Consider the following 10,984-nt stretch of genomic DNA (forward strand, 5'->3'; position numbering starts at 1 on the left):
AGATGGTTGCCATGATTAGTGATCTGTTAGATCTGCATGATTATTTATTTTTATGTATGTGTACATGTTCGTTGGTTTTGGGGGGAAAGGGTTGAGGCAGGTCCTGTTGTGTGTAGTAGGCCAAGACACCCTGGGCTGACCGGGTAGACAATAGGACCAGGCCAGGAAAATCTAGTCAGGCCGAAGGCCCAGCGAGCATCCGGATAGGCTGAAGGCCCTGAGGAGGGCGGTCCAGACGTGCTGAGGGCTCGGAGAGCGGTCCAGATAAACTAAGGATTGGGAGTCGGTCCAGTCATACTGATGGTTCATTATGCATGTTGTTTGCATATACGTTATATGATATGGTTATATTTGTATGCCATTGGTATTTTGGGGAAACTCACTAAGCTTCGGGCTTACAATTGTTTATTATGTTTCAAGTACCTCTGATGATCGCGGAAACGCGAATGCGTGATCGTACAACTCCTCATATTTTATGTTCTTATGTATTGATTTTGGAATACTCTAACACTATACTATTTTGAAAACAAGATTTGTAATGATTAATGGTTTTGAAATGTTTTGAAAAAGTTTAAATTTGGCCTGATTTTTTATAGATGCTACAAGTTGGTATCAGAGCCTTGGTTTGAGTGAATTGGAGGAAACACTTATGTGTCTCCAGTCTCAAACTGAGGACAATATTTTAAAACAGTAATTTAAAAAAAAATGTTTTCAAAATCATAAAGGAGGATGAAAGTGTACTATCATTCGGATCTCACGGGTAGACCCCAAAATACCAAATGGTTATTTGGTATTGTGATATGTTAGAACAACATACTAGTACTAGGCTAGGGAACTTCAAGAATTGCATGATAGAATTGTCTGATTGCATGTTGCCTGATAGCCTAGGGTTTTTTATATGAAATTGGCATCATTACTGTAGTTGCTTGTGTATACATCACGGTTGTATATAATTAAGATCTTATAGCTTGAGAATGTTTGGTTTAGCCTTATTTCCTGTTCTTGTTTGATGAAGGGATTAGGGTAGGATCAGGTATTCAGAAGTCTATAGGGTCCAGAGTTATGTATGACTAGCATACACGAGTGCTATAGGGTTGGTGGAATTTTCATGGGTGGGTTGTGTGAGGCTGGTAGGCTAGATATTAAATAGTTAGATTTCCTCTAGGATTGAGGAATGAGAGACCACCATGCATATGTATATTGTTAGGGTGTTGTGATGATACTTGAGACAAATCAATTGCTTGCCTATCAGCTCCTATAGCTGAGATGACAGTTCTTGCATCTCAGGTGGATCTTGAACTTGACCTACCTCTCAGGAGGCAATCTGGGTAACTCCTTTGAAAACACATCAACGAACTCTCTGAAAACAGGAACATCTGAAACCAAAACCTGATCCCTGACCCACGTATCCACTACATATGCCAAATAACACGCACACCCGTGTTGAATATACTGTCGAGCCCTGGCAGCTGAGCAAAACCCTGAACCCAATATGGTGCCCTTGTCGTAGATAACCAGTTCTCCCCCACTTGGGGTTCGAACTACCACCCGCTGACCCTCACAGTCAATCATGGCACCAAAACGATTAAACCAGTCCATATCCACAATCACACATATTTCCCCCATGGGAATTAGAATCAAGTTTATCGAGAAGGATACCCCGAAGATCTCCATAACGCAACCCTAATAGACTGAAGAAGCAGAAATCTCGTGTTCGTTAGCAATAGAGACTCGCAACGGACACTCTAGCTCTCCTATAGGAAAACCGAACTCTCTACTGAACGATTGAGAGACAAATGACCAACTTGCCCCGAAGTCAAATAATACTAACGCAAGTAAGGAGTTCACTATAAATGTACCTAATCACAGGTACAAACATATAAGCATAAAACAATACAATCAACAGGATAAGAGATAGAAATATACCAACAACCGTATTTAGTGTTGTCCTGGCCTCCTCGGTTGTGAGTTGAAAGGCACGTCCCCGAACCCTCGGGGGCTCTGCTTTATCCTGACTCCCGTCTATAATCCTCAGTGTAGCTGGCATGGGAGCCTGTGCCGGCTTGGCGTGGAGCAACGGACAGTTGGCCATCATGTGGCCAATATGATCATAGTGGTAACATATCCTCACACGCGGAATCGGGGAGGATTGGTGACAATCCCTCCTTGCCACATTTGTAGCACCCACTACCAACTCGACAAACCCCAAAATGAGCATTCCCGTACTTCCCACAAGTGCAGTCGCGCTGACCTCCAGTCCTAGAATTAGTGGTCTTGGACCGCTTCGGCGCCGACTGCGACTGCGTCGGGCCTTCCTCTACTCTCTCAACTGCAAATCAATCTCAAGCTCACGCCGCCTAGCGGCCTCCTGTAACTCCATTAATGTATCGCATCATTGGGTAGCAACAAACTGTCTGATGTCAGTCTTGATCATGCTCAGATAACGAGTCATCTGAGCCTGCTCATAAGCAAACTCCAGGAAAAACATCGCTTTCTTAGTGAACATACGGGTGATCTTCGTCAGGGACTCCGTACCCTGTCTCAACTCCAATAACTCATGTGCTAGCCGCTCTCGCTCAACCCGTGGAATGTAGTGAGTGTGAAACATCTCCCTGAACTGATCCCAATTAACCACAACTCTTTGCTCGTTATAGTACGACCCCATCATCAATCTCCACCAGTCCTTTGCCCCGGACCTTAGCAGGTTCAGAGCACACTTGACCTTCTGGTCAGTTAGACATGAGCATTTGAAGAAGCATCCCTCCACGTCAGATAGCCACCTCATGGCTATGATCGGGTCCTGAATCCCATCGAAATTTGGGGGCTTCGTGTTATCGAAGTCCCGGTACTGAAAACCCCGACTTATCCCCGTACCTACAACCTATAACATCCATAAAATTCATGAAAATTTTAAAAAAAAAAATTCAAACATCCAAAAACACCATTTAATTACAAATTGTTTTCACGTCAGTTTCATATTAGAGTATTCCAGAAATCAAAATCATAAAATGTGAGGAGGTGCATGATTAAGCCATTTGCCTTCCCGTGGTCATCCGAAGTACATGAAACAAAATCCAAAACTGTAAGCCCAAAGCTTAGTGAGTTCCCCCAAAATACTGATACATAACAAATAACACAGATAATAACAACATGTAATGGGTCAACATCTCTTTAGAATGGATTACCCCCGAGCCAACAATATGAGTCTGGCTTGCCTTACAGGCATAAATTTCACATCTGGCTTGCTCTCGAGCCCACAACATAAGTTTGGCTTGCCCTCGAGCCTATAACTTATGACTGTCTTGCCCCTTCAGTCCTAAGACTAGAACATAACTGATCAACCCTCAATGCGAGTCTGGCATGCTCCCTTGGTCCTCAGCTTGCATCTGGAATGCTTAAGAGTCCTCAGTATGAGTCTGGCATGCTCTCCTGGCCCTCAACTCATATCTGGCATACTCCAGGATTTTTTGGTCACTGCACTGAGCAGTACAACGTCAACCCTACCCACACAACATATCGACATGTAACAACTAAATGCACATACAAATAATCAGACAATATCATAGGTAGTCCTATAGATCTACTAGAATGGCATAACAAACTAGCATGCATAACTAACTCATACTCAGCATATCATCAACTACTAGAATATCATATCTAATGGGTCGACCTTGGTGCCTTCGACCCCTAAGTATAGTGAGGAAAACAAGTAGTGCTGAAGCAAGAAGATCAAACCCTAACTCTAGGCTCCAAACTCAACTGCCTATAACCACCATATGACTGATTCCATTATAATCCCAAATTACCAAAATACCCTCAGAAGTTAACTTGGTCAACCCTTGGTCAAAGTCAAAGTCAATGGTCAGGGTCAACAGTCCATGTTGACCCAACTCGTGGAGTTCATCTACTGACTTGTTGAGTTACCTCAGAACTCAGAAACCAAAAACTTGAGTCAACTCGCCGAGTTACCTGAGTAACCCGTCGAGTTCTTCAGTGTCCAGAAGACTATGAAAACCCTAATCAACTTGTCGAGTCATCTCACCTACTCGCTGAGTTCACTCAGAATCCAGAAGGCAGGTAAACCCTATCCAACTTGTCGAGTAGGTTATGCAACTCATCGATTTCATTCATCCCTTTTCTCATTCAGATGCTTTACGCGAAACCAAGGCTCCAAACTGTAGACCTAGCCTCCTAGGGTGTAGTTACCACGTAAAGTTGCTAACTTTATGTACATGCAAGGCCTCAAGAGGCTTAAACACCCAAAACTAGTCTTAGGAAGAGGTTTAGGGCATGGAGAAAGGCTAAATATTGCTAAAATTGTAACACCGTAAAATTTAAAACGAATTTTTCATTTCTAAACACAATAAATATATGTCACTTTTCCTAAAAATCACTAGTAACAAAATTTCAACATATTTTTATTTAAGATTGTTTATCACAAAACCACGATCCTCCAAACATAACTCTTTCTCTCGTGTGTACAATCGAGCCGACGCCTTCCTAATATCATGAAAAGTACCTGAAAACACATAACACATAACATGGTAAGCACGAAGCTTAGTGAGTTCCCCAAAATACCACACACATATCAGTAGCCTCTCATGGCTATACTCAGATAAGACCCTCCGGTCAATATATCTCAGTGGGACCCATCGGTCCCATAACTCGGGTGGACCCTCCGGTCTTAACTCAGAAAGCTCATAATAATAATACTCAACATAAATCACAAAGACATAATGCAGAATATCACGATATACAGATAAGTAGGGATGTCAAAAAGTCCCGTGGGACCCCGTTCCCGTGGGGGCCCCGTCCCGTATGGGGGAGTTTTTTTAAAAAAATCAGGGGCGGGGACGGGGGCGGGGCAAGGTTAACCCCCGTTTTAATTTCGGGGGCGGGGGCGGGGGTAGGCAATCCCGTCCCGAAATCCCCATGGGGACCCCGTTAATAAATTACACGTATATTTACATATATTAATTATATAAATATAATAAACAATAACATGATTTGGAGCTTCCAAAATTCATCAAAAAACATGTTTTTAAGTTGTTAGTATAATTTTTTAAAATTCCATAACTTTTTTATTTTTAACATATAAAATTTTGCTATAAATAATTATTTGTGACCTAAAAAATAACTTATTTTCGCCTAAATAACAACTTCTTATAGCCCAAAAAAAAGTAGCCCAAAATCAATTGGGGGCGGGGGCGTGGGTAATAAAGGGGATTCGGGGGCGGGGGCGTGGGTAGGAACGTTGAAGATTCCGGGGGGGGGGGCGGGGGCGAGGGAATAGAGAAATTTCGGGGGCGGGGGCGGGAGATGCACTCCCCGCCCCGTTTGCCCCCGGTGACATCCCTACAGATAAGCACATAAGACATCTCGTTCGCACAAAGATACCACACATGGTAAGTATAGTGAGAAGACTCACCTCAAAAGCTTACAAGTAATAATCTCACACACGAAAATCTCGAATTAGCCTCCGCCTTTTATAGAAGATCTTGGATGACAAGCAACATATCTAATAGCCTCTTCTTATTCCTTGCTTGAATTCCATCTCTTCCCTTCCAAAGATGCACCAAAATACTCACTATAAGCTCAACATTCTCTCTTTTAGCTCAAAAAGGCGACTAGGGTTTCTCTCGGTGAAGTTAGGCAACTCATGAGCCACAAATGAGGCTCTAAGTTCCCTTATATAGGCCCCAAACACGGGGAATTAGGGTTTCACTACACATCACCTACTCGGCGAGTCGGCTCTCCGACTCATTGAGTTCGCTCATTAAACCCACGCAGTCATCTCGACTCTACTCGACGAGTTGGACTCACAACTCGTCGAGTCACTCAATAAACCCCAAAATAAACACACCGTTAATATACCTAGGATTCCGGATGTTACAATTCTCACCCACTTGAATTAGATTTCATCTTTGAAATCGCCCATATCAACACATAGATCAAACCCAAAAACCCGCAAACACCACCGAGAGGATATCATACCACACAACTATCTTCCTCTAAGGAAACCTGAACCCAAATAGGAGCTCCCAATCCCGAACAAGTACAGACTCCTCTGCCGCTACGATACCCGATCTGACTCTCTAGAACCTAGAAAACTCAAGTGGTCGGTCTCCCTGCTAGACCGCCCTCGCACGATATCACCATGCTTATCGCTCCCAGAATAATAGACCCAGATAACTCATTATCCTTCTGATTCTCTTGCTGCGACTTGGTAGAATCGAGTCCATGGCCAATAATTGGCTACCAATTACTCATACCAGAAATACTAATCAACCCATTCCATACTCCAAAGGAACGAAAGGGGGGTCACATTCCACCAGGGACTCATCCACTGAACTGTTGTTGGAACCCATATGAACAATGAACTATCAACACCATGTCCTCATACATAAGAAAATGATCATTCTCACTCGGAAGTGTCCTCTGAATTCTGATATCTATAATCATAAGCGCAAGCTTCCTTTCAAATATCCATTCAACACTTGAGCACCAGGTCAACTCCCGACCCAATAGTTGAACCTTCAAAGGTGTCCCAAAGCATACCCAAAACATCTCACTGGCTTCCTTCTCACAATAACTATCTCGGCCCATGCTGTCACACGAGTTACGAGGTTCGCTTTACCCCAAGCGAATACTAAAATCCCAACTGAAATTGTCTCATCCTCGACCTCTGTCGTCTATTATTCATAAGTTTCATGCATCTCTTAGTCCTTCCCATACCAACGAACTGAGCCACTCATGTTTGAGACGTTAGATGACAAACAATACCCCTCCAAAAAGGATATCCATCTCTGAATCCGGAATCTCATTTCGCCTACTCAATACACCGTTAGAGTCAAACTCAAACTCGAGAATCTGATTCAACACAAAATTGGAACCACTCGTCCCAATGAAGCACTTAACCCATGAACCATGACCCGTTATCCACGCGTACATCACTTCTCTAATTCCTTCCAATTGCAATAACCACGCCTTAACTCAGCCTATAACAATTCCTGACCAATATGGAGACCCCAATCTCGCTCCCTGGTCCAACCACCAAGTTCTCAAAAACTCAAATAATAAGGCTGCCCAAGCCTAAAAAGTCTTCTATGTCATGCTCTGACTAGCAAATAAGATGGATCTCCATAGGATCATAACATTCCCTTTCACTAACCCGAGAAGACTACGGCTCCCCGCAAGCCTACATCACTTTCTAGCTGACTCGTGAATACTACTGCTTCCCGCAATATCACAACACTCTTTCGTTGACTGGTGAATACTACAGCTCCCTGCAGTATCACAACACTCTCTCGCTGACTGGTGAATACTACGACAGTATCACAACACTTTCTCGTTAACTCACCATGGGCTCACTCCATGGTTTTTCCTGATAACCCAAAGTGATTACTCCCACTCAAATCCACTCTCCCTCTTATCACCCCATAATCTCATTCCCGAGTCATCACTCCACTGAGTTCACTACTGAATACTCCACGATCCAACATAGATAGGTATACACACCCACCCGAGTTAAGCATCACTACTCCTGACGATAACAGTCGCAACCAAACACTTTTCCCACTGAAATTTACACTCTTGGATACTCCCGTTTGATCATAATAGCTGAAGGGCTCCCGTTGAAACCATAGTCACTTGATGCTCCTATTGCCATCCCATAACTCAAGTCTTAGAATGATCCGAAATTTAGGGAATCATACTCGAATACCTCGGTACACCATCATAGAATCTCACGATGTCTTGCCTCAACCACTGACCTCCTACCTACGACACCATACTCAGATACCGTAATGCATCCTTTCAGAACCTCCCAACAGATCTTCTTCTCGTACAGCTCGTAACTTCAAAATATTCCAACTCTCAATTTGAAATACGGAGGAAATCGTCAATGACCCAGAACATTTGACGACAATATGAGACTCCCTCCTATATTTCTCAAAACCCATGCAAGAATACTCATACCAACCCTGAAGTTGGTTGCCCAATCAACTTCTGCCCTTTCCCAAGGTGCATATAACAACCCATACGTTAAGCCCGAAGTTCTCAACCGTCGAAACTATCCCTTCGAGCCAACCACCTCGAATTTACCATTACAACATTGAATAATTCCTAACCACCACAAGGTCTCGTACCAACGGCCACCTGCCGTAGAGACACTTGTCCTTTATTGAACACGTATCACATGCATTATCTCGCTCTGCACCTCGCCTCGACCACCAATAAACCCTTGTCTCATGTCTTTGTACCGCATGTCTTTATATCCAGTTCTTTAACTGCCCTTGAACAAATCTCTGATCCCTTCAATAAAATACCTGGATCCCCCCCCCCCACTTAGGGTTCGAACCATCACCCTAGGCATACCAACAATCTACTTCATAGACTGTTTCACCAGGTACATCACACTCGACTCTTGAAACGGACCACACAATCATTCAATGATCTTCCCGATGGAAGCCAAGCAACTCCAAATATAATGTATCTCAAACAAAACCTCAGAATCCTCCCAACGTGATTGCCTCTAGTCATCTTGAATGCTTCAGACCGACACACCGTTGGATACCCTAACTGCTCCGAAACAGTCCTAACTCTCAATCTAGAAAGAATGTACTATCACACACCTCATCTCTGATTCCTAGATGAACCTCCCATCGTGGGAAAATATAAAAGCAAGAGACCTTACTCTCACAGTCGATACATAACGTAGACAACGAGGGCCACCGCCCCGATGTACTCCTCTTGATCACCTGGAAATGCTGCCAAAAAACATGTCTCACACAAAAGGCACCTTTCTAGTCTCTCCCATCTCAATCTCACTAACGACTCTCTCATGACATAAGAAATACCTTGCAACAACATACTGCCCTAATACTCTGGCAGAAAGGTTGCAACCCTATGCTACCCCCACAAAGATTGCCTCCAAAATCTGAAACGGGAACTCGCTATCTCTTTTTCTTCTACCCCAAAACAAGGACAACACAACTTTTGTCACAGAAGGTGATGTCTCGTCTATCGGTCGTTTGCTCAACTCAAACCACAATCTTCTAATAAGCATCAACTCTACTCATCCCTAAGTCTTGCAATTCTAACTGGCACCTCCAAAAATCTCTCGGAAACTAACCTGATTTCCTTCTCACGGTATGCTCCATTGAAACTCGTTCGACTTGGCCCTCTGTCCCCACACTCTATCACATTTGCTGCTAGATACACTCTATCACACTTGGAGGTGCCAGTTAGAAGAGGGCCTAGGGATTCTAACTCTATCACATTTGGAGGTGCCAGAGTGTGATAGAGTGTGATTCCTGCTAGATACTCGTTAGAAGAGGGCCTAGGGATTCTAACTGGCACCTCCAAATGTGATAGAGTGTGATTCCTTCTCACGGTATGCTCCATTGAAACTCGTTAGAAGAGGGCCTAGGGATTCTAACTGGCACCTCCAAATGTGATAGAGTGTGATTCCTGCTAGATACTCTTACTCAACACATACTCAAGGCACATAACAGATAACGAGAATCCCTAGGCTAAGGCATCACAATCAGAAAACTCTAGCCCTAATATATGAAATACCTAGCCTATCTTCTAGTATGCATCACTAATATCTCAATAATAACTCATAACACAAATAAAGAAGTAAGGTTGTTTTGGGAAATCACCGTTCAGGCTCTCGCTGATTGTACACACTGCTTCTTCTCGTTTTTCTCTTAGAACTCTTACTCGTTTCAGAAAATCTTTTCTTTTGAAATTTTTTCTCAAATCCTTAGTTTGAGTCCAGACACACCCGAGGTGCATCTGAATCTCTTAAACCAGGCTCTGATACCAACTTGTAACACCGTAAAATTTAAAACTAATTTTTCATTTCTAAACACAATAAACATATGTCACTTTTCCTCAAAATCACTAGTAACAAAATTTCAACATATTTTTATTTAAGATTGTTTATCACAAAACCAGGATCCTCTAAACATAACTCTTTCTCTCATGTGTACAATCGAGTCGACGCCTTCCCGATATCACGAAAAGTACCTGAAACACATAACACACAACACGGTAAGAACGAAGCTTAGTGAGTTCCCCAAAATATCATACAAATCTCAGTAGCCTCTCATAGATATACTCAGATAAGACCCTCCGGTCAATGTGCCTTAGTGGGACCCTCTGGTCCCATAACTCGGGTGGACCCTCCGGTCCTAACTCAGGAAGCTAATAATAATAATACTCAACATAAATCACAAAGACATAATGCAGAATATCATGATATACAGATAAGCACATAAGACATCTCGTTCACACAAAGATACCACATATGGTAAGTATAGTGAGAAGACTCACCTCAAAACTCATAATAACGATTGGGGCCATTTTTCTTACTCGTGATTGTAGGTGATGTTTATTTTTTCTGAGACAATGTCTGCAATCTATGGACCGCATTTGTAGACCTCTGTAGTAGAAGAGTGAGATCAAATGTTTGCAGTTTGAAAGAAGAAGATTGTTTGTTTTTTAATATTTGGTAGCTGCTAGAATAAACTAAAATCTAATTAAACTAATTTAAAAAAATTAAATGACTGTTTCAATAATTTTTGACTTTATTATAAATAATTAACAAATGTAGATTAACTTTTATATATTATTGTATAATAAGTGAAAATAAAATGGTATAAAGTAATGTATATATTTGATAAAAACCAACAAACTTTGGTCGCAAAATTACACTGAAACATTGTAATTAGGAATAAAAGAATTTAACACATAAATGGATGGAAATAAACTTTGATTCAAAATGAAAATTTTTATTTTGCTTTTTCAATTAAATCAATTAAAATTAGGCATAAATATTTTTCCAAAAAAATGAATGATACTACATTAAATAGTATTTTATAAAATTCAGTACAAACAAATATAACAATATTAGGATTTTATTTTAATATCTATATAAACAACTCTAAGGATCATTATTGTAATTAAATATTTATTT

Source organism: Lactuca saligna, chromosome 5 (genome assembly GCF_052625555.1).
Source record: "Lactuca saligna cultivar CGN05327 chromosome 5, ASM5262555v1, whole genome shotgun sequence".
In the NCBI taxonomy this organism is placed as follows: Eukaryota; Viridiplantae; Streptophyta; class Magnoliopsida; order Asterales; family Asteraceae; genus Lactuca; species Lactuca saligna.